The sequence below is a fragment of the Panthera uncia genome, chromosome B1 (genome assembly GCF_023721935.1).
Source record: "Panthera uncia isolate 11264 chromosome B1, Puncia_PCG_1.0, whole genome shotgun sequence".
NCBI classification, from domain to species: domain Eukaryota; kingdom Metazoa; phylum Chordata; class Mammalia; order Carnivora; family Felidae; genus Panthera; species Panthera uncia.
The window spans coordinates 57,869,308-57,897,046 of record NC_064811.1 but is presented as its reverse complement, the minus strand read 5'-3'; the positions used below and the strand labels follow the sequence as shown (position 1 = coordinate 57,897,046).

The 27,739-nt window shown below is 34.8% G+C and overlaps 1 protein-coding gene and 1 long non-coding RNA gene across 5 annotated transcripts in view; one reads left to right on the top strand and one right to left on the bottom strand.

The window, feature by feature from the left end:
* Nucleotides 1-27,739, top strand: part of ANKRD17 (ankyrin repeat domain 17) — a 163,063-nt gene that overhangs the window by 6,029 nt on the left and 129,295 nt on the right. The window contains exon 1 of one of the 4 annotated variants that reach the window (XM_049630616.1): nt 10,616-18,752. The exons of the other annotated variants lie outside the window; for them this stretch is intronic. The gene's annotated coding sequence lies outside the window, so the exon portion shown is untranslated. Of the gene's footprint in view, nt 1-10,615; nt 18,753-27,739 lie in introns of those variants that run through there. 4 annotated transcript variants of the gene reach the window in all.
* LOC125922810 (uncharacterized) overlaps nt 10,467-27,739 on the bottom strand; it is a 57,453-nt gene continuing 40,180 nt past the window's right edge. Inside the window, exon 2 of the long non-coding RNA XR_007457800.1 lies at nt 10,467-10,616. This is a non-coding gene — a long non-coding RNA (uncharacterized LOC125922810). The remainder of the gene's footprint in view (nt 10,617-27,739) is intronic.

Here is a 27,739-nt window from a genome sequence, read left to right as displayed (position 1 = left end):
AAATTTGGCATTTCAGATAGTGTGAAAACAAATTCAGGTAGTGTAGGGGAAGATCATTTTAGGCAGTAGGGCAACCAGCTACTGAAGACACGTTGACTATTCCAAGCTTTTCTTTCCTTTTCTTGTTCTTATTTTCTTGTTTCCTTCTCTTTTTCTTATTCAACTCATTAAAAAAGAAGAAATATAGAAAACTGCAGATAAGTATATCCATATTCCCACCATCTAGAATTAACTATTAACAAAATGAACCTTTATAGTGAATACTACCCTCTCTAGAGGCAATCTGTTGCTTCTTCCTCCCTCTCAAGATTTTTACTTTTCAAGGTTGTTTCCAAAAGCTAAAAAACTATTTTAAATAGAAGTTGTCAACTTGGGATCTGGATAGGCTGTGAATACCTGAAATTAAACCCAAGATTTTGTTGAAGGTGCTTGTGTTTTATTCTTTCTCCCCTACCTTCATAGTGTGTGTGTAAAACTGTTATTAGATACTCAGACAGGTCTGTGACTGCCTTCTCCCTCCCTCCCACCTTCTTAGTTTGAAACATTCTCACTGCAGTAGTAGTGGGAATTCGGCAGGCATTTATGTGCCTGCTTATAACCAAGGTAACGTGGTAATGCAGATGACCTATTTGTGTTGTGAAGTCCAAGACTTATTTGTTCTTTCTGGTAAATTAGCCCTATGCTTACTCTTATCTTAAATCCTCATATTTTGCCTTTTAATTGTTTAATTGATGAAGTGGTTTTCATCTAGTCTGCTATGGACTGTCAGATTTGAAGATGGAAATACTGCGTTACACATCTTTATATCTCCTGCTGCATTGTACCATGTGTGTTATGTAAGTCTTAGTGTCTTACCTCTGCTAGGCTTTCATGAAGTCAGATCTCTGAAGTAAAAATAACTAAATAAGTAATAAATGAATAAATATTTCTTCTTTAGCCACTTACTCTGGAAATATTTGGGATCATCAGAGCAGTACATTTTGACTTCCCAAAATTTGCTAGACTGTTTGCTAGATTGCTTCCCCTAGCATCTAGTTATACTATCCAGTTGACTAGGAAATCAATTTTTAGGCAGTGTATTTGTATTTATGACAGTTGTTTATTCTACATTCTTAGCACGGTGATTTAGTGGGTTAGGAAATGTACATATAATGAATTTTCATTATATGTACTTGACCATAGATGAAAAAAATTTCACCTCACAGTAGTATGTGGGTAGTACCTGCTGATACTACTTGTGTTTTTATTAGGACCATTAGAGGGCACCAACATCCGTGGTAATCTATGCCAAATCTGACTAACTTCCTTTAATTTTCACCTTTTGGGAAAAAAAAATTAGGTAATTGCAGGTGAAGGGTGGATATGAATACACATCTAGTCCCTGGAACCTTACCTGTCTGATAGTTATGCTTATCCACTTGCCACCCAGAAGCAAAATACCCTTCCTTTCTTAGGATTTTTAATTTCTTAATATATATATTTTTGTCTTTAAAAACTTTTCTTATCCAGTTAAGAGGGGAAGTGGAATTGTGGAATGACATAGGTATTATTTTATCATGATTTATAATTTAGGTTTTAATTATTGAAAAGGGACGTGTTGGATTTTATTTTTCCCCAAAATGCTTTGAAACTCAAAATTAATATAGATCTAATTATCGAAAGCACAATGTAAGTTGCCTTCTGTTATAAAACCCTATAAACATTACCTTGATCTTTAAAAAGTTGACCTAAAGGGTGCCTGGGCTGCTCAGTTGATTGAACGTCCAACTCTTGATTTCGGCTCAGGTCATGATCCCAGGGTCGGATCGAGCCCCTTGTCTGGCTCTGCACTGAGCGTGGAGCCTGCTTGGGGTTCTCTTTCTTTTCTCTCTGCCCCTCCCCTGTGTGTGTGTGTGTGTGTGTGTGTGTGTGTGTGTGTGTGGGCTCGCGTGCTGTCTCCCTCTTTCCCCCTCTCCCCCAAATTAAAAAAAAAAAAAAGTTAAGCTTACTTCTGGGTGAGACTAGACATAAAAGAGGGTCAGTTACAAAAATATGTAAAGATCACAGTACTTTGAGAATTCCTTTTGGAGCCAATATTATTTAATATGTTTATAAACAATTTTGATAATATGATGAAATCCCTTTCAAGGTGTATAGATAGATCATAGTGAATTGTGTGTAATGGACAATAAGATTGTTGATAATAGGTTAAAATGTTAAATACGCTTTTATGAGTCAAGGTAAAAAACATGCTCTTTTTTGGTAAATGATCTGAAACAAAGCATGCTTTTTCAGTAAAATTCAGCATAGTATTGAACAAGATGAGTTAAGGTATTGGAGAATTATAACTTATTTTAAGTAATTCTGTGATACATCTGCACAAAACAGATTATGTGTATTTCTGCTGGCTGTACCATGAAAATGTTGACTAAAAGTAGGGAAGTTCTAGAGTGGAATAGTTTAAAAATGATTGGAGGGTTAGGGATGGAATCCATGATAAAAGGAGGACCGCAGATTATACTTAATTATATACTTAACTGCTTGTTACTTAATATTCAGATTAATCAGTACTAAAACTTGAGTTATGGAGAAAAATGTGAGGTGCATTAGATACTATTATTTCAATTTTGAAAATAAGTCATCTCCTCAATTCTTATTTCTTGAGCTTATTTGCAAGTACACACTAGACATGACAAATTTACAAAACTAGTATACCCGTGTCTCTCCAGCAGGGCATAGTGCCCTCCTGAGGTACCGCTGGGTCTCATTTAATCTTTCGTTTTTGTTTTTTTTTCCTGTTCCCCTTGTCCTCCCCCAAAAGAAAGGAACAGAAAAGAAAATAAAAGGCAAGAAATAACCCCCTAAAATTAATTTGTGGTCTGGGTTTTCCCTCTTGAATTGTCTTTTTTTTTTTTTTTTTTTAATGTTTATTTATGAGAGAGAGAGAGAGAAAGAAAAAACAAGTGGGGGAGGAGCGGACAGAGGGGGATAGAGGATCTGAGGCGGGCTCTGCGCTGACAGTAGAGAGCCTGATGTGGGGCTCGAACTCAGGAACTGTGAGATCATAACCTGAGCCGAAGTTGGATGCGCAACCGACTGAGCCACCTAGGTGCCCCTTGAATTGTCTTTTAATTAAAGAACCTTTGAGAAATATCTCAGAGAGATCTGTAGAAAAATTAGTTTTATCAGGTTTGAATTTAGAATAAGCATTAATGTATAGTTCTGTTTTCCTTTCCCTCTTTCCTATCACTCTAAATTTGAAACCTGATAGGAAAAGGAAGCTTCTTGTTTGTGTTATACCAGTTGTATTTCCAATTCAGTCTTTGACCTCAGAGTCTCTTAAGTTCTCTGTGCAATGTTTCCCTCTTATTTTTTTTTTTTTTATTTGAAGTTAATAACAGAAATACAAAACCTCTAGTATAGTTTTTAGTAGTTCAAGATGCAGTATAGGAGTTAATTCTTTAACTTGACACACATTTATTATCTCCTATATGTGGCTGATTTCAGTATATAATAATCTCAACCATTTCCCTCTCAGTGAATGTTAAAAAGTTAACTATATTTAAAATAATAGCTGTATATGTTGAACAAATTGATTTTATTCATGTTGTAGGTTAGTAAAACTTAAATTTACGTACATGAAAATTTAGCACAGTGATGGAATTTTTTAAAGATTTTTAGGAAATATCACTATTATTATACTCTTATAAATAAGTTTATTTAAGAGGCATTGGGATTATGCAATAATCAGAGATTATGAGGAATTTGAAGAAACTGAGACATTATTCCTACCTTCATAATATTTAAATCATGTTGAGATAAAATTAATAATAATTTAGAACTGTGAAGATGATTTTAATCCTGTATAATTATTTGGGAATCTGTTAGTTTTCAGTGCAACTGTGTGCCTTTAGAATTTATCTCATTATAGGGATTGTTTTATTTCTGTTTTGAATACAAGTTGGGTAGACTTGGGTGCCCAGGGTGGCTCAGTCAGTTAAGCGTCCAACTTCAGCTCAGGTTATAATCTTATGGTTCATGAGTTCAAGCCCCACATCAGCTTTCTGCTGTCAGCACACAGCCCATTTCAGATTCTCTGTCCCCCCTGCCCCCCACTCACTCTTTTTCTCTCTCAAAAATAAACATTAAAAAAAAAAAGTTGGGTAGACTTTACATCTTTTATGAGTGCCTCTTGGAATACTCACTAATTTTTGGTGTTAGGTTCTGATTCTTTTTTTTTTTTTTTTTAAATGAGGTGTGTATTTGCTATTTTTCTAGAATGTCCTTGACAATTAAATTACACCAAAGACTTATCCATCCTAATTTACCCTGAAGATTTTGTAGTAAGAAGAGGTTATAAAGATACACTTGTGGTTAATGCAGGTATAAATATATTAAAATATGAGAAATTGAATTATAGAACAGTGTAGAATACAATGTTAAATATCTTCTAAATTAGATTTTAAATATGGTGTTAAATATGGTGTTTAAACATTATTAATTAATTAAATGTATGCACATGTGTAGAAGCATGTACATATTTGTAGAAAATTTGACAAAATCAAAAAGATCCAAAAAAGAATACAAAAATCACCTATAATTCTACTTTGCAGAATTAATCATTATTTAAAGTTTTTTCTTCTTTTTCCCCTTGGTGTATGTTAATCAAATTACCTGTCACACAGAGTAAAACTGTCACTTAGAAATCTTGTCTGCCAAAAGTTTCATTGGTGATCATACTTAAAATATGTCAGTTGAAGAGATAAATCTTCAGATAATGGTTGCATACTTATTTAACTATAAAAACTAATGAGTGCATTCCTACTTTTAAAAAGTCTTCTAATACATGAGAGTTTCTATCTCATTTTTTCTTAGAGTAAATGCTGCTAACAGCTTGGTGCATATCAAATGTTCTAGTTTCTTGGTGAGAGTGGATGAATGAGTGTGCGATGGAGAAAGGGGTATGTGTGTCTAACAGTACATTAGGATTTGTCTCACTGTTCTTATTGACTTATGAATGTTCCATAGTATGAATGTTTATGATTTATTTCCTCCTTTATATTGGTAGACATTTTCATTGTTTTCAGTACGTTGCTATTACATGTATAATGCTGAAGTGACCATTCTTTTACGGTTATTTTTAAATAGAAAAATATTAGTTTAGGATGGATTCCTGGAAAGAATTGCTAGGCCAAAGGTTTTGCACATGTTAAATTTAATAAATACTCCCAAGTTTTACTTCCATCAACAGGGTAGTAAGAATATTACCGGAGGGGTGCCTAGATGGCTCAATTGGTTAAGTGTCTGGCTTTGGCTCAAGTCATGATCTTGCCGTTCACAAGTTTGAGCCCCACGTTGGGCTCTGTGCTGACAGCTCAGAGCCTGGAGCCTGCTTCAGATTTTGTGTCTCCCTCTCTTTCTGTCCCTCCCCCGCTTATTCTCTCTCTCTCTCTCTCTGTCTCTTTCTCTCTCTCTCTCTGTCTCTCTCTCTGAAAAACAAATAAACATTAAAAAAATTACTGGAAATGAGCAATCTTAGTTTTTAAAATCTTTTAAACAAAAAATAATGTTTTTGTTTTTATTTTCCTGATTACTGTTGACATCAGTTAAATTTTTATGTATATTTTTCATTTGTATTTCTTTTGAAAATTTGCTGTTTTATCCTTATTTTTCTATTAGAATTGTCTTTTTTCTAAGTGATTTGGTGCTATTTATATTTATGCATATTAATCTTTCACAGTATTTGTTGTTCTCTGCTCATAGTATTTTCACAATACTATGTGAAACATCGAAACATTTTTATTTTTGTGTAGTAAAATGAATTATTCTGTTGTGACTTTTGGAGACCTTCTTTATCCCAATATTTGAAGAAAAAATTCTTAGAAATTTTAATACTTCTGTGCTTTGTTTTCAAAGATACATGGATATCTTTTTGGATATAATATTTCGTTGTAGGGTCCATTTCTTATTTACTCATTTCAATATCATTTGACTTTGTTGACCGATTTTTGTGTCTTAAAAAATGCTACCCTCTTTGCTTCTGTTTTACCGTCCTCTTCTGTTTCTTTATTACTAGCTGCTTTTTGGTTGGTCTTCTTACTTCCTCCTACTCCCCTCATTGTAAATCCTTTGATTATTTAGTACCTTATTGCTCAATCCTGAGCCCTTTTCAGTCTTGTACGTAATCTCATTTCTTAGGTGATTTTATCTAGTCTTGTGTGTTTACATATGCATAAGTTAGGGACTATCAAGTGTGTCTTTCCAATTCAAACTTTTCTTCTTGAGTAGTGGTTTGAACCTTTTTGGTCACCCAACATTTGTGCAAACCTTTGTTTTAACACATACTTTCCTTTGTCAAGGGAATCGATCCTAATCCAGCTACTATATATAGCTCAGCCCTATATAATGCTTTTATTCTTAATTTAGCCAGTAATCTAAATAAATAATGTATCTCTCCTTTTGCCTAGCCCATTGTACAGTAGTTGATAGGAATAGGATGATTATTAAGGATAATCATAATGATGCTTCTTTGGAGAGGGAAAGAATAGAAGTAGATAGCGGTTGTTGGTGCATATTAATACTGAAATCCTTCTGGACAGAAGACTCTGCCTTGGCAACTATGTCAATTCCTTGGTTAAACTCTGTTTTGCTCTATGGGAGGAATGCACTTTGACTATTGCATGTGTCCTTGGCTTTGTTCTTAGGTGATTCTTCCTTGTTTGTTATCTTTCTTTGCTACATCTGAAGTAGAAGGCATTCAAGAGTATGACATCTCTAGGAATTATGCAACTTTTATAGCTCCCTGCCAGTTGGTATAGATTTAGGAGCTGCAGGGTTATGTAAGGTTCAGTCATAGGTTTTTATAGGCCACTAATATAGTTTGGTGGTAAAACTCTTCCAAAAACTTAATAGATTTCTATTCTTCCCTTTTTTAAATTATTTTTTTTTATGTTTATTAATTTTTTAAGAGAGACAGAGACAGAAACAGAGTGTTAGCGGGGGAGGGGCAGAGAGAGGGGGAGACACAGAATCTGAAGCAGGCTCCAGGCTCTGAGCAGTCAGCACAGAGCCCTGTGCTGGACTCGAACCCACGAACCATGAGATCATGACCTGAGCAGTGGAAGTCAGATGCTTAACCAACTCAGCCACGTAGGCACCCCTATTCCATTCTCTTTAAGTCAGTACCATATGACATTATCTTCAGCAAAAGATCTCTTTTAGTCCTAATTTTTTGAAATCTACTCATCCTCTTACTGGTCTCTGTTCTAGACCTGTTCCTTTTTCTGTTACTGGGCTGCCTTGAGGGCATCTGAAATAATAGGCTTGAATGGTGTATCTGTCAAAAGTTTTACCAGAGAAGCAGAACAAATAGGAGATTTGTATATGATAGAAAGAGAGATAGACATATATTAAAAGACTTACTACAGGGAATTGGATTACAGAATTCTGGGAGCTGGCTAAGTCTGAAGTTTGTAAGGTAGGCATTTAGGAAGGGAAGATCTCAAGTAGGCTAGAACCCAAGGTCATATGCTGACACGGCTCTCCCAAAGCAGTTAGGAAATGACGATCCAGGGAAGGGGGAGCAATTGTAGACTCAGCTGCTATTCGCAGTCTCATTTGCCAGGAAGAACCCAATCTCCTTTAAGACCTTACCTATTAGGTCATGCTCAGTAAGGATGATCCCCTTAGCATAAAGTCACCTGATTAGGGACTTTAATTACATCTACAAATCCCTCCACAGTAGCACCAGGATTAGTTTAGCCTAACCAAGTTGACACATCAAGAAACCATCACATATGGGAAAGCAACACTCTTCACCTGTTCTTTGCTACTATGTGGCAAAGAACCTTTGAGGTCACAAAGTTCTGCCCTTTTATTTGGAGCACAAAAGTAGCTGCCTTTGCTGATCTCAGAGGCCTGGATTTACTGCACTAGAGCTTCACTCAGTGGCACTGTTTTTATGTTTATCTCTGCTCACAACTCCCTTATTCATGGTTGAGCTGATCTTCTTGCCTGTTTAAACAACCAACACCCCACCAATATTCTGAGTTTTTCTAACTGCTTTTCTTCAAGCTATACACACTTGGTAGTTATGTAATGTGCCCTCCCCATTATTACAGACAAGAGTTTTACTAAATGGTTTGTCACTGCGTAACAGAGGTTGTTAGTTTTCCAGCCTGACACATTTCCTTGCTATCCTCTAGCCTTATCAGAGTTTTTAAGAATTTGTTATGGCAGCACTTTACTTCTAATTTAGTGTATTGATTAAAATATAAGATAGGTTGTTGGAACAAAGAGACTCCAAAACACTTGTGGTTCAAGTAGGATAGATTATGTGATAATACTCTAGGGAAGTCCTTCAGGTTGTGCATAGGTCTAAGTGTCTCCTGTTTTGTTACACCATCCCTTAACCTGTGCTGTCCAATATGGTAGCTGCTACCAGTATGGCTACTCAGTGCTTGAAATATGGCTGGTACAACAGTGGCTGGATTTTTAGATTTGTTTGTTTTGTTTTAGTTTTAATTAAATAGTCAACATGTGGCTAGTGGCTACCATGTTGGGAGAGTGCAGATACAGAACATTTCCATCATTATAGAAAGTTTTATTGGGCAGCTCTGCCTTAGGGTGTTGACTTCATCTACAAAGTCTAATCTGGCTCACTAGCATCACATCCATGTTCCAGCCTGTTATGGGCTGAATGGTGTCCCTCCCAAATTCATGTTGAAACGTTGACACCCATTGTTGTTGAGAATGCAAACTGGTACAGCTGTTGTTACCAGTATGGAGGTTCCTGAAAAAATTAAAAATACAACTACCCTACAGTCCACTAATTGCATTACTGGGTGTTTACCCCCCAAATACAAAAACACTAATCAAAAGGAACGTATGCCTCTGTATGTTTATTGAAGCATTATTTACAATAGACAAACTGTGGAAGCAGCCCAGGTGTCCAATACATGAGTGGATAAAGAAGATGTATGTGTGTGAGAGGTAGAATATTATTCAGCCATAAAAAGTGAATGAAATTCTGCTGTTTGCAACAACATGGATAGAACTAGAGAGTATAATGCTAAGTGAAAATAGAGAAAGACAAATACCATGTGATCTCACTCATATATGGAATTTAAACAACCAAACAGACAAGCAATGGAAAAGAAGGGAGAGACAAACGAAGAAACAGACTCTGAAATATAGAGAACAAACTGATGGTTACCAGAGGGGAGGTGGATGGAAGAATGGGTGTAATAGGAAATGGGGATTAAAGAGTACAGTTAACATGATGAAAAAAAATAACAAAATGATTTTTAAAAAAAGGAAGCCTTAACCCCTAGTAACTCAGAATGTGACTGTATATAGAAGGTAATGCCTTATAAAAGGGAATTAAGGTTAAATCAGGTCATATGGGTAGGCCCTAATCCAATCTGACAGGTGTTCTTATAAGAAGAGGGAATTTGGATACGAAGAGACACCAGAAATGTGTGCACACAGAAAAAAGGTCATGTGAGGACACAGTGAAAAGGTAGCTATTGACAAGCCAAAGAGAGAGACCTCCAAAGAAACCAAACCTGCTGATACCTCAATCTTGGACTTCTAGCCTAAAGAACTGGGAGAAAAAATTTTCTTGTTTAAGCCATCCAGTCTGGTATTTTGTTAAGACAGCCCTGGAAAACTAATGCATAACACATGAGGAATAAGAAACAGGCAAACACAAATAGCTTTCTTTTAATGAATTGGCCAAGAAATTGCAAAATTACTTTCTGGCCAGAACTTAGTTGTATGTCCATTCCTAGGACCTAGGTCTTGTATATGGCCGTCATACCCAGATATAATCTGTGGAGAAGTGTTTTACTAAAAGAAGAGTGTGGATATTGGAGGATAATTAAATGTCTTATACCAATATAATTCTAGGATTACATATCCTTGTGTCTCACAGTACAACAAAAAAAGTCATTCCTGGCTCCTGAAATAATCTTGTTGGCCCAGCTTGGGTCATGTGTCCATTCCTGAACCAGCCATTGATAAGGAAAAAGATGCTTTGTTCAGGCCTAGGTCATGTCTTTCTGTACTTTCTAGGAGATAGACTAGGAGAGGTCATTTTCTCCTGAGTCTCATGGAATGGCTTCCCAAAAAAGTGTTCCTGTTGCCAGAATAGTGAGGTGGCAGAGTGGGAAGAGAAAGAATACTGGACATAAGACTTCCAAGCTATACCTCCATCTTTGCTGCCATCATATTAGTCCAGGGTGCTATCTTACTGGGACTTCATAGTAGCTTCCTAATTTGATCTAGCACTCTTCCTTGCCTCCTCACACTACATTTCATTCTTCATGCAACAGCTAGGCTAATCTTTCTGAAATGTAAATCCTCATTTAACTTCTCATTGCCCTTAGAATAAAATCCAAACTCCTGCCTTGGCTTATAAGACTTCATATGGCTGATTCTTCTTACTGTTCTAGCCTCATTTTATATCCTTTTCAGTTCATTCCCTATTGTCTTTTTTTTTTTTTGATCTTTGAGTGAGAGGGCTGGCACAAATGGGAGAGCAGTGGGGAGGGGGAGAGAGAGAGAAAGAGAATCTCAAGCAGGCTACACGCTGAGCCCCAACAGGGGGCTCCATCCCATGACCCTGGGATCATGATCTGAGCTGAAATCAAGAGTCAGATGCTCAACCAAGCCTGAGCCACCCAGGTGCCCCATAGTTCATTCACTATCTTCTAGTCCTACTAGCCTTCTAGTTCTTAGAGCATGGAGACTTTCTCACTTAGGGTCTTTTTACTCTTTTTCTAGGATATTCTTCCTCTGGTTCTTTGTCTCTTCTCTTTTAGGTTTTAGCCTAGCTGTTCAGGGTTGTTGGAAGAAACTTTTCCTCCCTACATCTCTCCTTTTCTCCACCCTCCCTTTCAGTTTTCTGTCACTGTTACTGGGGTAAGAACTAGGAGGCTCTCTTGGCCTTTTGCCAGGCTTTATTAGTATTAAATACTTGAGTGGACTCCTGTTTCTTACCACTTAGAAAGGGATTTGTGGGTGGTGGGAGTAGGAGAATTTGAGTGTTTAACATTCCCAGATTAATAGCTATTTTTGTTTTTGTTTTTATAAGGGGGGAGGTACACGTGGCAGATGGGTAGGGGGGAGAGAGAGAGAGAGAGAGAGAGAGAGAGAGAGGGAGAATCTCAAACAGCCTCCACACTTAGCATGGAGCCCAACATGGGGCTTGATCTCATGATCCTGATAATGAGCTGAAATCAAGAGTCAGATGCTTAACTAACTGAGCCACCCAGGCACTCCAGTAATAGCTGTTTTTTTTTTTTTTTTTTTTTTTTTTTTATTCTTGTGTCCACATCAGTTTTGGTTATTTGGTTGGACCTTTTGAAATTGTTATTTTATTCATTGAAAGTCATCAAATATCTGTGATTTTGTATGGCTCACCCTAGTATGTTATAATGCTTTGATTTTGTAGAAGGCAGTTGTCATTGATTTGTCAGGAGTTCTAGATAGTGTGCATTTAACTTGTTAGATGACTTTTGTAAACTGCCATAAAATATGCGCATTGATATTTTAATTGGAATTACATTGAAGTATGAATTAATTTGAGGAGAAATAGATGTATAATACTGAGCATTTCCATCCAGAAACATGGTGTGCTTCTATTTTCTTCAGGCTGTCTTTAATAAAATTTTATTGTTTTCATACAGGTTTTGCACATTTTGAGGGGGATGGATTTATTCCAGATTATTTTATAGTTATTATTACCATTATGAATGGTATTCTTTCTTCCATTACACTTTGTAATTAGTTATTGTTGGAGGATAGGAACCCATTGATTTTCATATGTATATGGCCACTTAATTGAATTCTTCTTTTAAGTCAGTTTATTCTATTGAGTTTTCTGACTAAATTGTTATATTGACTTTAATAAATGATTGTCTTCTTTCTCTTCTTTTTCAGTACTTATACTTCTTGTTTTTTCTTCTGATTGCATCAGTTTTGAACATTCCCAAAATGTTGAATAAAAGTCATAATAGAGGCAGTCGTTATCTAGGGAGTGCTAATGGGAGCGATGCTGTGTCACTATTAAGTATAATGCAAATATTCTTTGTTAATTTAGTATACTAAGCTAAAGTAACTCTTTCTCCTAGCTCACAAAGTTTTATCGGAAATGTATACTAAATTTTATCAAATGCATTTTTGGCATCTGTTGAAATGAGTATTTCTTTTCCCTCCCTTCCAGTCTATTCATATAATGAGTTCCAATACTAAATTTCCTAATAGTAAACTGTTTGGAATATTTAGTGTTATGTATTTTTTTTTTTTAATACACTGTTGGATTTGATGTCATTAACATTTTAATTTGTATTTTATGAGATTATCCATTTCATATTAGATTTTCAAATTTCTTGGGAGAAACTATATATTCCTTTCTTCAGTCTTGTAAAAACAGATTTGTGCTTTATAGAAGCAATTTTATGTATCCTTTTTCTTTTTAATCTTAGTTGTTGTGTTTTTTTTCCAATGCTTTTTTAAATGTTTATTTTGAGAGAGAGTGTGTGTAAGTTAGGGAGGGGCAGAAAGAGAGGGAGAGTTAGAATCCCAAGCAGGCTCCACACTCAGTACGAGAGCCTGACGCGGGGCTTGATCTCATGACCACGAGATCACGACCTGAATCAAGAGTCAGACCCTTAACTGACTGAGCCACCCAAGTGCCCCTAGATGTTGTGTTTTTAACACTTAAATGTCATAAAGGAGTTTGATAAAGGGCTTCATTTGATCTCCTTATAGCTTGTTAATTTTTAGAAGTGGCTTAAATAATGCATACCTCTTACTTTTTTCATAATTGTGAAAAATTTAATTGTGGTAAACAACATAACAAAATTTTACCATTTTAACCATTTAAGTGTACAGTTCAGTAGTGCTAAGTATATTCACATTGTCGTGCAACAGATCTCTAGAAGTTTCTCAACTTGCGAAACTGAAACTGTACTCGTTAAACAACTCCTCATTCCCCTCTTGCCCCATCTGGTAACTACTATTCTACTTTCTGTTTCTATGAAATTGACTACTTTAGATGCCTCATATAAATGGAATCACATAGTATTATTTTTTGTGACTGACTTAAATTTCACATAGCATGATGTCCTTAAGATTTTTCCATATTATAGCATATGACAGATTTCCTTCCTTTTTAATAAAGACTGAATAAGCCATTGTGTGTATATGCCACATTTTGTTTTTCCATTCATCCATTGATGAACATTATAGTTGTTTCCACCTTTTGCCTATTGTACCTTTTGTTTTTTACAGTTAATTCACGTATTTTAAATTTAAGTTGGCTTATGGAGGGAGATAAGAATGTAATCTTACATTTTTAAATGGTTAATCAGTTGAATTAGCTATTTCAGACTATCCTTCCCACTATTTGAGGTACTACCTTTATTTCATGTATTTGGATAATAGAATAACAGACTGGATTATATCTGCTCCGTATATACATTTTTATGCACTGCATTTGTATAACCTGAATGCCCACGTACTAAAATTAGTTGTTTGTACTAAATAGTTTCCTGTGTTATTTGACACGTAGCTAACATATGCACGGTTTTATGGTTAACAAAGTAATTTTCCATGTTTTTCATTTAATGTAGTCTGTGGTCTTTTGAAACAAAATTTTTTGTTTTCTCCTAACCTCTAAGCCTCTTAAGCAGGCTTGGCTTCTTTCTTTCCTTTCTTCCCTCCCTCCCTTACAAATTTCTACTTAAGAGGCACATGTGCTTTTATGAAGAAGACAAGAGCAGTGCCAGCATCTATGTAGTATTCTTATTGATTTGTGATGTCATTAGTCTTAACTAGGCTGTCTTTGTTTATAATATTTTCTTTAAGTTTATTTATTTTTGAGAGAGACAGAGACAATGTGAGCAGAGGAGGGGCAAAGAGAGAGAGGAAGAAAGAGAATTCCAAGAGATGCAGGGCTCAAACCCACAAAACTGTGAGATCATGACCTGAGCCAAACCAAGAGTCGACTTGTAACCAGCTGAGCCACCCGGGTGCCCCACTGGGCTGTCTATGAACTTGAACATCTCCATACATACTTAGGGCAGGACCTACAGATTTCCATGATGTATTTTAGTTATTTTGTACTATCATTCCAGTGTTCTTTAGTTTTGTTCCATTGTTTTTGAAGTATATTTCAATAAACTAGGAATAATTTATAACTTACACAGTTGGTAATTAAGCAATACCAGAATAGAGGAGCTACTTACAAGACTCAAAGTGGATAAAATTTTAAATTCCATTGGCGAGATGACACGTGTTTTGAATTAAACCTGTGATAAAATATGCAGCCATGACACTAAACTGTGACTGGTCTTTTCAGTCTTTCTAATTTTTTTATGTTGGAGGAATCTTAAGGGAGATTGCATTATGTTTTTTTCTATTTTTGTTAAGGCATATAGTAAAAGTAAACTGTAAAAATTTAAATAGTAAAGGAAGATAAGGTATAATATTTGAAAATCTCCCTTCTTTTAGAACACAAGGTGTAAATTTTAAGTGAACTCAATTTCATGGTTTTTTTCTGTACATTTGCACACATATATCTACATGTGTATTTATGTAAACAAATTTTTGTATAAATGTCATCATAAAAGTATTTTGAAAAATTTTTTTAACTTAATGGTTCATTGTAGTCTTCCCATATAAATATACATATCGTTTATCTTATTTCCCTTAATGGTTGGGGAGTATTTTCTTGTTAGGGATCATGACTTCCCTGGTTTTATACAGTGTTTGTAGCCAGTGTTTTGGTTGTGCCCAGTGTTCTGCTATTAACAAATAGTACTGCAGTGGATTCTTTTTGATATATTTATCTTTGTGTGTATGTTGCTCTAATTTGCTAGGATATATTCCACTGGTGAAAGTGCTAGACCAAATGTGCACGGGTCTGTTTTTATAATTCCCATTTTATTATGTGTGTCAACACCATATTTTTTAAACTAGTGGTTTAGTATGTTTTGTGATATGGTAGGTCGAATGTTAGCTTTCAAGCCCTATTAACACCTGTTCTCTCTGGGTGTTGTGCTTTGTTGACTGCTTTATCCATGAACAGCCAGATAAAATATCCCCTCTTCCCTGAAGTTGTTCATAACACTTAGCCCACTGAGTAATTATAATCTCAATAACTAATATTTTAATAACTAATATTTTAATGAGTGCTTACTATATACCAGGCAGTTTGAATTGCTTTATGTCTCATTTAATCCTCACAGCAACTCTGAGGTACATAATATTTGTATATACATTTTATAGTTGAAAAAACCAAGACAAAGAATAAGTTGCTCAAGGTCACAGCAAATGATGGAAGTGGAATATAAACCGGGGCAGTCTCACCTAAAAGTCTGCTTTTCTATAAGCCACTGCCTTTTTTACTATTCTTCTATGGCCTCCTCAGTAGTTAACTCTCAAGAAATATGTTTTGTATAAATTTTTAGAGATCACACGCTGATTTCATCTTTCGTCTAGGTCCTCTTTACAGATCTGTGTGAATGACACCTTATTCTAATTATGTAAGTAGTAATAGTCCTGGTATATTTGAGTTGATTAGAACACCAGGCTATAAAATTGTTCTCACCTCTCTCTTCCACTCCCAGAAGACTTTGTCAAAGTGTAGCCAGTTAATATTGCTCTGTTCTGTTATGTCTTATTTACCTAACTCCATTTTGGGAAAAATCACATGAGTGATTTTGGGATCGATTTTCATAGATTGTGAGTGAATAGTATACTATTCTTAACCTTTTCTGGAACATCATATCAAAATACATACCTTGTAGATGATGTCTTTTATAGTAAGTTCTCAGAATGTAAAGTGAGACCAAGGCTGTTTTAAACCCTGCTATACCTCTTAATTCATGTTGTCAAGTAAGTATGATATGCGAACTGAACCTCTCAGAGACTCACATAAAAAGGGACATAGTAATACCTTCTTTTGGTGGGGGTCAGATGAGCTAATGTATGTGAAAACATTTGTAAACTATTAAGGGTCTCCATAAATGTTAGTTGTTAAAAATGAAGGATTAGGAAGGATGAAGAGCTTTGTGAAAATAGTTACTGACCAGTAAGATGTTTGGCTATTTAAAAAGAAATACAATTTAAAATCTATAATTTAGAAAAATCTCACTCTTTCATTTAAGTTCCTAATTCTGTTTATTTTATTGAGTTCATAGATTGCCAGTAAAACTCTTCAGGGGTAATTGTGCATGTGGGTTAATTTATTTTAGATGGAGCCAGTGTTAGCATAAGGAATGAGATTCTGTAATGAAGATTCTACAAATGATAGTTGCATGGGTTAGATGCCCTTTTAGGATTATATTCTGGATTTATTAGGTCTTTAGCATTTAAATAGAATATGTCCTTAAATTGTCCCAGAATTGAAAAAAATTGTAGTACTTTATCTTACTGTTGTTAATAAAGAGGGAGTGATAAGAGTAATGCAAGATTCAACATCCTTTTCTTACTCTTGTATCTCCTTTTCTGGGAGTGGTGAAGCAAACCATATTTCTGTGACTTCTGCTGTAGGTTTAGCAGATGATTCTATGATTCTAGATAAAATGGCAAAGTATCAAAGCAAAGATTTGACCACACTGTTTTCTAAACTTGGAACGTTAAAACACATCTCTAACTTGCTTTGTGGATTGTTTTTACATTTGTACATTTTCTTAATTTCTTTTCTTATTCTGCCCCCATGTAGCCATTACCTCACAGTCCAACGCCTCTCCCTCATTTGACCAGTTTTCTGCTCCAACCCAAAGTTGGAGTTGAGTTCCAGATCCAAACTGGAATGTTTTAAGTTGTGGATGTGCCTTAGTATTTGGGAGGTCTTTTCATATGTGGAAGTTTCTTACTTATTTTACCCTTATCAGCAGATCCTCTTGTCTTTTATACCAAAATATAAAAAAAAAACAAGGGCTTGGCATTTCGACTTTTTGTCCTCCATGCATGAGCAGCTTCATTGTGTATCCCATGGAGCCCAGAATAGCAGCTTTGCTTGGCTCGAGAACCCATTCATTGGCTTAGGTAGCCTTGAATGTTAAGTTTCATACATCTTAATTAAATAGTAGGGTCTTTCTGACTTCACTACCAGAAGCAGAAGTTTTCCTGAATATCTTAATCAAAGGACAATTAGTAATAAGGGTCAGATTCTAATTTCATTACACTCCAGGCATGTGAGTACTTGACAGTTTCTGTTCCTAACATAAAATTACATTCCATTATGAAATAACCCATTCATTGCCTTCATATTTCTTTTTTATGAATATTTCACCTGGAAAAAAGCATTTATGGAAAGAGTTTGAAATTAAGTTGGGAAACTTGTTTTTGAACCCTGCCTTAATACTATGTGACTTTGGGAAAGTTACTGTTTAACCTCAATTTTTTTCATTCATATTAGGGCTGATTTTTTTTTTTTTTTTCTAACAGTTTTTCTAAAGAATGGACATTGTATATCTAGCACACTGTCTTACATGTTGGGAGGTGTTAGATACTTTTCTTGATTTAATTAAAATCTTGAGTGAAGTTGTCATTGTTCTTTTTTAGTCAGGAGCAGTTTTCTTTACCTTTTTTAGGTCATGAATTTTAGTTATTAGATTCTGATGAAAACTGTGGACCTATTCCCCAAAACGTACTTAAACGCATACATATAGCATTTTGTATACTGTTTCAGGAGGGGTTCTTAAGGCATAAGTCTATGAACCATGAATCATGAATCTTAGGTGAAGAGTACTTCACCTACTTCTTAGGTGAAGTATTTTGTCTTTTATCCGTTGAGGAGTTCAGTGACCTTCTGTACTTTTTATCACCTCTAAAATTAAAAAGAAAACAGTATTTTTCCCTACCTCTGCCTCAGTAATAACACCAATAGCTACAAATTTTAAATTATTGTCACCTTTCTTCCTTTGTTCTTCTTCTTGAAACTATTGGAATCTTGACTCAGAAAAACCTCTTTGAGAGGTAATTGGTTTTTATGTCTGCTTTTTTATTCCTAGAGGTATGAAGGATATCTTATGGAACAATAAGATGTACTTAATAAAGTTTACAGCTGTTTCCTCATGTATTTAAAAGCAAACTGTAAACATTAATTTTCTTTCTTCAGTCTTATTTTACAGTTGTTCTTTTAAATATGGTGCGTTGAGCACATTCCTTAAACTTCCTTTTTTCCCAGTGTCCCACTGATATTTTAAAGATTGAATTAAACCACAATTCTGAAAAGCAAGAACAGATGTTATCATATTAGTCAAACTACCTTAAAGAGGAACAAAAGGACCTCATTAGGTCTGTGAGTTTAATGTATGTTAGCATGTGTGTGGGGAAAGAGGGGAGAAGATCCAACCTAGGTGTGGATAAATCCGGATTTGAATGATGTCATCAGCACTGTTTCTCCCAACATTTTTAGTCTCTCTTTTCTTCTGTTTTAGCTTTGTTTTCAGCCAGGCAATGATGGCTGCCAAAGGAAAGGGGATGGGATATCCTAGCCAGACCTGAGTCATGTTGCCACCCCTGTTGTGGTTGGGAAGAATCACCTCCTAAATCACATGGAATGTTTTCCCCACAGACAAGAGGGATTATGTTACTAGAAAAAGGGGGTGGGGAGAAAGCATGTTGAACAGTAAAATTACAGTTCACAGTCCACTACAGGTACCATCAGAGGACCAGAAATTTTGAAGAAGATAGAAAGTTCACCGGATCGGATTGACAGCAAAATCTCAGAAGGAACGGAACCCAAGATACCAGAGGTAAGCTCAGGTTTTCCTAGGGGAACCTCGGAAAGGCTCCAAGCTTGGAGTCAACAAATGCAAAGAACAGTAGTGGGTAATTGGGTAATAATCAAGAATTTTTAAAAGAATTAGTTTCCAAAATGCTGTTTGGTTGGGCCTCCTTCCTGCCCTTTCTTCAACCTAAACAACTCTGGTGGCAGTGATGCCTGCCTTCAGGCCTGAAGTCTAAGAACTGTGCTCTTAGGAAAGTAGACCAACAATTCAGTAGGGCAACTACTGAGATGTTGGAACCTGAGAGAGAAGCAGAGCAACTAAAGCATGCTACTCCAGAGGAAAACGGTTTTCATGGTTACCAGTGAGCTTGACTTCCAATGCAGGTACCTACCTTTCTTGGATGCCTTATTTATATGCCCTGACTTGCTTAAATCATGCTTACTACTGTCCCTTTTAAGAGAGAAGCCACTTGGGTAAACAAACCTGAACAACCTCAGAGAAAGCGCACTTTGGCTTCCCATAGTCTCTAAAGTAATCTTTTCATTTGCCAATATAAACAGACAGGGATAATCAGACAATTGAGGAGAATCAAGATGGAAGAGGATTAAGATGAATAAAAGAACAACTGATGTCAGATATAATTCGAAGAAAACTTCAAAGAAAAACTGTAATTGGTATTTCATTTAAGATATAAGAACATGTTGCAATCATTAATCATAATTTCACTGAAAAAGGGGCTGAGAACCAGAAGAGATTTTGAAAATTATAAAAGAAAAATTTTAATGGATTAGCTAAATAACAATTTAGCATGAATTAAGACTGAGTGGTGATTTGGAGCTAAAGAGCAAATCTCTGCGTATATGAAGCAAAAAAAAAAAAAAAAAAAAAGAAAAAAAACAAGAAAAATAAAGAGATATGGAGAATACCTCACAAAGTTTTCACATCTGTAAATTTGAAAATACGAGTTCTAGAAGCAGAGAACAGGAACAGTGGGAAGGAGAAAAATAATGAAAGAAATAATTGAAGAAAATGTCATGAGCTGGAGAAACATAATGAATTTCAGATTGAAAGAGCCCAAGCAGGATGAATGGAAAAAGAGTTACATCTAGACACATCTGGTAAAATTTCAGAACTCTAAGGATAAACAGAAAATCCCCAATTATTGCCAGAGAAAGGGAGTAAAAAATGGAAAATGAAATGACTGAGTTCTTAGCAGCCTTCATGAATGCTTGAAGACGGTGGAACAGTATCTTCACATTTGGGGGATAAGAGATTTGGACCTAAATTTTCTATACTCAACCACACTATTTATCATAAGAGGACAAGTACGTTTTTTTATACTTGGAAAAGCTTTGCACCTTATATGAAAATATTTGAGATACTATAGTACAATGAAAAGTTTAGTCCATGAAAGAGGATATAGTAGTAGGGCAGTGTGGGTGGGAGGAAACCTGGTAGTAGTTACAGTGGCAATTTTGGGCCTTCACAAAGAACTGAAGAAACCTAAAATAAAATTCAAGACTCATCTGCCTGGGATACATGTTCAATTCTCTTTCAATTAGTAATGTCTAAATGATAAAAAATTGTATTTCCCTCGGTAATTAGTATTCACTTAGGTACATTATAAATGTACTTAATTGATTTTTAGTTTTAGAATCAACTTAGAAGATATATAAAATAGGTTGTATTATAAAACTTTATAATGTAAAAAAGAATAATTAGTAGGAAATTGAGGGCAAGAGAGGAAGGGTTAGTGCTCATTTCTTCAATGGACAGTCAATAGATAATATAAAAATGGTGAATTAAGAAACAGAAGTAAAATAGTATTAAAGTTAACCTGTAACCACACTAGACACTAGAAACCTATTAACAGCGTAACAGTGTATTGCCATGTTGATGCAGACAGGTATGAAAAAGACCTGTTGTTCATTTTGTGCCTTTGTGGCCTTTGAATTTTGAAAAAAAAAAAAATCTTACTTGCATATATCACATTTATAACATTAAAAAGATTGCAGAAGTTTCATCTATCTAGTTAGATAATAGTGATTTTATTTATCAAGTGACATTCCAGGGTCACATGGTTTTTAGAAACTAAGGTAGAAGTAGAAGACACTTTGGGATTAATTCCAGGAAATCGGAAAGTTGCATAGAATCCAATGTGGCTATTTTTATGTAGAATGCATAATTATTTCTTGACTGGCATATACTCTTGATTTTATATGCCAATTTCTGAATCCTTTCCATGATTCTTTTTTAAAAAAATATTTATTGTTAAAAATTTGGATATATGGGAAAATTTTGGAGTGATTTTTCCCACCAGTGACTCTTAATAAGATGACATTTTCTTTGATGTACTAAAGACCAGGATTAGAAGCCTAGTTTGTCTGTAAGGAGGAAATCCTGTGATCAGGGAGAGCCACAGCTAATAGACGCAGTGTGTATCTTCTGGAAGAACTGGAAGAAGGAAGATGGCGGTAGAAATGGCCTTTTTTTATCCTTCTAGAGATGGCACTGATATTATGTCCCTAGCTAGATGATATTTGTTGAATGAAAGGATTAATTTTATTTGTGTATTTTAATAAAGTTAATTTTATTTTGATACCACTTTAGTGTAAGGTGGGTTAGCATCCTGTTTATGGTGTATGTAGGTAAAATGTTTTTGTTTTTTTTTTTTTTATATTTATTTATTTTGAGAGAGAGAGAATGGAGGAGGGGCAGAGAGAGAAAGGGAGAGAGAGAATCAGCACAGAGCCTGACACAGGACTTGGTCTCATGAACTGTGAGATCATGACCTGAGCTGAAATCAGAGTTGGACTCCTAACTGACTGAGACGCCCAGGAGCCCCAGTAAAATGTTTTTCTTTAAGCTTAGTTATAGGAGTCTTGCATCAGAAACTTGATCTTTTGGGAAGCGGATTTCTACTTGTATGTTTTGCAGATTTGATTTTAAAAATTACAAAATTTTATGATATGTGCATTTAAGTATTGAAAGTGTAAACTGCATAAGACCCTATATTAAATTGTACATAGTTTTCTAAGTAAGTTGAAATGCTAAAAAAAAATCAAGTTATGCAAATGTATGTTCTTGAAACAATTATGAAAAATACTTTAAAAACTAAGTGTTTTACTGGAAATTGTGGAATTTGTATAAGAGGGCAATGGTTTCTTTAAACATACAAAACATATTAAGTATAAAATTATGTTTGGCAGTTCAGTTATGCTTTTAAATATTTTGAAAGTTATTAGTTATTCAGTGTCTACCCTTTAAAAAATATCGACTGTCTTCACTGGGAGACATTGGCATATATGTTCCTGAAGAAAATGGGAGTTGATAGGCTTTCTAAAAATACTTGACTGTGATAAGAAATTGGTGATGGAGGAGTCGAAAGATACGAATGTGGGTTAAATTTGACTTCATAAAGCATGCTAGTGAGATATCTGTCACACAAATGAAGGTTGTTAAATAATAACTTCTATTTTCTTATATTGTGATTTTTTTTGTTGGAGATTTGGCAGTAAAAGTGGATATTTGAAATTTGTGGGGGGAAGTTGAAAGTAATGGTAACAGATAGGTGTGTTGTGAGATAGCCTCATAATGACCAAAGAGATAGTTTACAGTTACATAGAATGAAATCAGTATTTCCGTATATATATATACACACACACACACACACACACACACGTGCGCGCGCGCGCGCGCGCACACACACACACACACACACACACACACACACATATATGAGGGTTGTGTTGGAATCCTGTCTGTATATCCACCTTGGGAACTTCCGAAAGTCAATTATGCTCTGAGATATCTTTATGTGAAGATTCTTAAAGATTCTTTATCTATGGTCAGGATGAGGTTAGTGGAATAGGGAATGGTACCCTATTTTGTAATTTTTGGTCTAGTGTTTGGTGGATAGAGACAATTTAATGTAATACATTTCTTAGGATATGGAGTTATGAATCTGAGAGAGTAGTCAGTCTTTTGGTATTTGCAGTAATTGTTTGCCAACAAACTATTCGAGTTTTGTTATGAATATATTAGACTAGAAATAGAGTGGTAACAGGCATCGTGAGAGACCATATTGATTGGAGCTTGTTGCCATTGACTTCAAACCATTCAGGAACCAAAGGAGGAGAGCCAGTGACAGTATTGGAAGTCCAAGGTTACTTGGATAGTTTTTACACCCTAATTATTTTCCATGCCTTTGGAAAATATCTTAAGCATGTTACCTGGAGCTGTTTCTTCAGTCTCCTAGAGTAGGACAGTTGTCCTTCAGAAGGGTGGTGGAATTTGATGACTCTAAAGAGTTGGTTTTGGACTTAAGTCTTTTCTTTTAATTTGTATTTTTATCCTCAGCCCCTTTTCGTTCTCTACTTTTCTGCCTTTGTGGGATGTGTATGTGTTGGGGGCGGGAGGTGGAGGGTTGGGACTGTAGATGTGTTTGTATTTCATTTTGTTGGTAGCTACTTGTTGCTTTGGAGTAGAAGACAGCTAATGTTTTGCTGACCAAATTGAGAGTGCAATACTGTCATTAGATTTAGCCAGTTTAAAACTAAACAAAAAACCATTGAAATAAGTAATTCCTTATATATATAGTTATAAATTTTTATTTGAAAATGTACAGTACAGACAAATTTGGGAGGGGTGAGTGTGACCTAAAAACAATAAATATTTTATCAATTTTGTATACATAGACCCTATTGTGAAATACTGAAAAAGAATGAATTCATGGTGTGACCCATCCTGAGTAGAGACAACAAATGCAAGTGTCCAACAGGCACACTGTTATTGGAGATGTGAAAAGAGGAACAAGCTGCTTTGTTTCTTACTTTGCTTACTATGTTACTTATATTTGGACAAGACTGTGTTTGTATTCCATTCTGTACATAAGACACATCTGGATGAAATATTTTATTTAAATATATTGATATTTGACCCTTTTTGAAGAAGAGTTTTAGGTTTTATTTATTTGTTGGCTTAAAGAAAAATGAAAAGGGATAGTAATTCAGAGAAGAGGGAAAAAAATCATTGAAGATTTTGATGGTAAACTTTGTGGAGAAAGAGGTTCAATTTTTTCTAGATTATGGACTCTTGGAGGTGGACTGACTTTGTCATTCTATATCCATTATGCAGTATAAACCCTGTCACCTGGTGAAAACAAACGTATTTGTATTAATGCTTGACGAAAATGGTAATGATGATCTATCTAAGAAAAAAGTTTGCTAGGGCTTTTTATAGTATTAGTATTGAAAAAACTTATTAAAGCAATAAAACAGGTTATTATAAAATATTTCATATGTTACCTCAGTTTAGAATATACTCCTGGATGGCCTTTGTATTACTCTCTTTATGAAGTTACAATTTTAAATATCCTTACCTAATCCTTCATTACCTAAACCTTTTAGGTATTCCTGCACATATCCATAAGCTTGTCCAACTGTTAACATTTAGTATGGAGGTTCTAGTGTAGGTTTAATCATTCTTATTTGTAAACATTTTTATCAAAATTAAACCTGGAATGTATGACAAGAAGCTGAGATAAACTGTTTAGTGCTCTTTATGTTGATAAAAATTGCTTATGTATGGCTCTATCTTCTTACTGTGTATTTGATTTTTTTTTTAATAATGATGGAAGGAATCCTTTAGAATTTTATGCCTTTTTTTTTTTTTTAATGTTTATTTTTGAGAGAGAGACAGAGTGCTAGTGGGGGAGGGACAGAGAAAGAGGGAGACAGAATCTGAACTAGGCTCCAGACTCTGAGCTGTCATCACAGAGCCTGACCAGGGGCTTGAACTCCTGAACCACGAGATCATGACCTGAGGCGAAGTCAGATGCTTAACCGACTGAGCAACCCAGACACCCCATAGAATTTTATGCCTTAAAAATGTACAGTTTGAAATAAATGTGGAAGGGAAGCAAATATATCCACCATTATTTAATTAATTTCCTTTGGTAAAAATATACCCAAAGAATTCTGTATATTTAGAATACTAAATTCTGGCAGAAACTTCAATTTACTCCTTAGTTAAAGAACCAATTAAACCTGGATAGAATTTATAATTTAGCAGAAATAGATGTAAAAAAAATTGTTTTTAATTTTTAAACAGATTTCTTAATGCCCCATTTTTTCTCTTCTCCCATCCGCATCATTGCTGGGTTTTTTTGGTTTGTTTGTTTTGTTTTGTTTTGTTTTGTTTTTTGTTTGGTAGACAGCAATTGAAGTTCCTAATCTGTCAGGGAATGAATTTATGTGATTTATTTTGGTAAGGGGCAGAAATTAATTGAGAGGAGGTGTAACTTTCATTTGCTATTCCTTGAAAAGTAGAAATGATGAACTAAGGATAAATCTAGATATGTTTTTAAAACTGAAGCTGAATTTTGATCTGGGTTTTTAAATAGATTTGTATCATTAATACTTAATATTTCTAGGGAAGCAGTCAGTCTCATTTAGTGTCAAATATAAATTAGTCCAGCTCCTTTAGAGTATGGTAACATAAAAATTTAAATACATATGTCAAGAAATGCACCATACAGTTATATTAAGGTATGTATAGTGTGTATGCCCTTTTATTGGGCATGCTTATTGCAGGATTTTGAAACATAGACAGTAGAAATACCCATCAGTAGGGATGGGTTAAATCAATTATAGTACAGTTTTCAGTGAAAATTTTAGCAACTGCCAAAATGGATAGATCTGCTTGTGCTAACCTGAAACAATTATGGAGTATTAAATTACAAAAATAGGGATGCAGAAAAGTATGCATAATATGCTTCCATTTGTATAAAAAACTAATCTTACACTAAGATATACATCATGTATGTAGGTTATTTCTGGAGGAATACACTAGCTAATTGTACCTTGTAGGAGTTGGTAAGAGGTAGGTTAACTTCTGTTTTCTTTCATATTGAATGTTTTCCACGAACATGTATTACTTTATAGATAAGAACCATAGTTAATAAAAAAGTAAGTTATGGTGGTAATGAAAAGAATATTACTGTGCTACTAGTAGATAGACATCTAGAATCCTCAGTTTATAGCATGATTGGTTTAGGAGAAATATTATGTAAAATCATGGAGATACTGTTGTTTTAAGAATGTTTGGGCTTTCAGAAATTTGACCAGATTAATATATGTGTCTCATTAATGCTTGGTCCAGGCTATTTCACACTTGGGTTTCAAATTTCTGCCTAAATAGAACTTACAGTTAGAAAGGGAAAAAAATGAAGATATTATAAAATAATGACTACATTTCGTACATTTTGAGAGGTGAAGTTGGTTTAGATTTTATTTTTCTAGTAGTTTGCTTTTACGTAGGACAATGAAATTGTTACATTTGTCCTGCCACCAATGATCTGTCCTTGTTTTGGTCGAAAATGTGGATTTTGAAACAAAAAAATATTTGATGGGAATAAAACTCCCTTAACTAGGAATTTTTGATTAAAAATAGTTTTATATAGATGAATAAACAAAATGTTAAATCATACAAAATAATGTTGCTTGCTTGTCATCAACGCATTTCTCTCTGTGTGTGTGTGTGTGTGTGTGTGTGTGTGTGTGTGTGTGTGTTTGGTTTTCTTGTTCCTAATTCAAGGAAACCAATGCTGGTCCTAATAAATTTTAGAAGATTTTTACCCTATCTTGGTATTTATTGAGGTTCTTCTGTCCTTTTCCCCCTTTTTTGTGAGAGGCTTTTCTCTCCACTTTGGCCATTTGAATCTTACTTTACTAAGTATTTTCTTTTATAATTTGTTATTTACATATGTTGGTTTGAATTTGCATAACTGTTCATATGTTAACTACTATTTGCACTTTAATGCTTTTGCTGCTGGCAAAAAATAAAAGACCTTGTGCCATTGAAATCAGTTTTAGACAAATGGCAAAACAGGGTTTTTTTTTTGCCAAGATATGAGGTTGAATTGGAAGGTAGGTGGCTCATTTTAGGATGTAGGATTTTAAGACTGATACATATGAATCTCTTTCATAACCTTTGCCCAGAGTATTTAATGCTGTGGCATAGGTTGTCATATTAACAAAACGTACTCTTAAATAAAATTAACAGTAAATAATTATTTTGCTTATATAATAAAAAAACTAAATAAGTTCTGAAATATATATTCTGCTTATAGTATCAAATATTTCTAATATCTTATTTCAGTGACCTAAATAGTGACCTAAATGATAATGTTTTTGTCATCAGAAGTTATTTCTAATGGTAGCAGTAATTTAAAAGAGATTATGATGCATTACTGGATATCCAACAATTCCTTTATTCATGCATTTATTGTTTAATCAACAAATGCTTAAGTGCTTGCTCTATGCCAGATACTTTGCTGGCCCTGGTTATATATTGGCGACAAAATGTTTCCTCCTTTGATCAAGCTTCTGATCCGTAAGAGAGAGAGGGAGAGGGAGAGATGATAAATGGTTTGTAAGCATCCATAATTCTGTAGGAAAGCTGTAATCACATATTTTATTGGTAAAAATTTAACAGTAAATATCTAAAAAGATAAGAAAAACACCCTGTAATCCTAGAATGGAAAGGAAGGAGATAGTAAATGGTTTGATTGGTTTGAGGCATAGAGGGCCTGATTCCTTGTCAAATAAAGTTGGAAAGACTATTTTTTGGTTTATGGGGGGAAAAAAAGTGCCCTAAAGTGAGTTCTTTGAACTCAAATCTATCTTTCCTTGCTTATGTTGGAGGAAGATTTGAAAAAGAGAAACCTTGTTGACTTCTCTTAATCCAAGGGTGAAGCAATTTATTTGATGCATAGAAAGAATTGACTTGGAAGAAAGGAAATCGTGAAAGCCACTTTGCTAGCTAGTTTCTCTTAAGCTAGGTCTTAACAATGGAAATTATTTTGTTTGAGAAGCCTCCAAATGCCAGGCATACCCATACTTAGATGTAAGCACTATATATGGCTTGAGGGAAAACATTTTTAATATCATTTGTTTCCCATTAATCCCACACAAGCCTTTGGAGTCAGACCCATTCTGGATTTCAGTTCC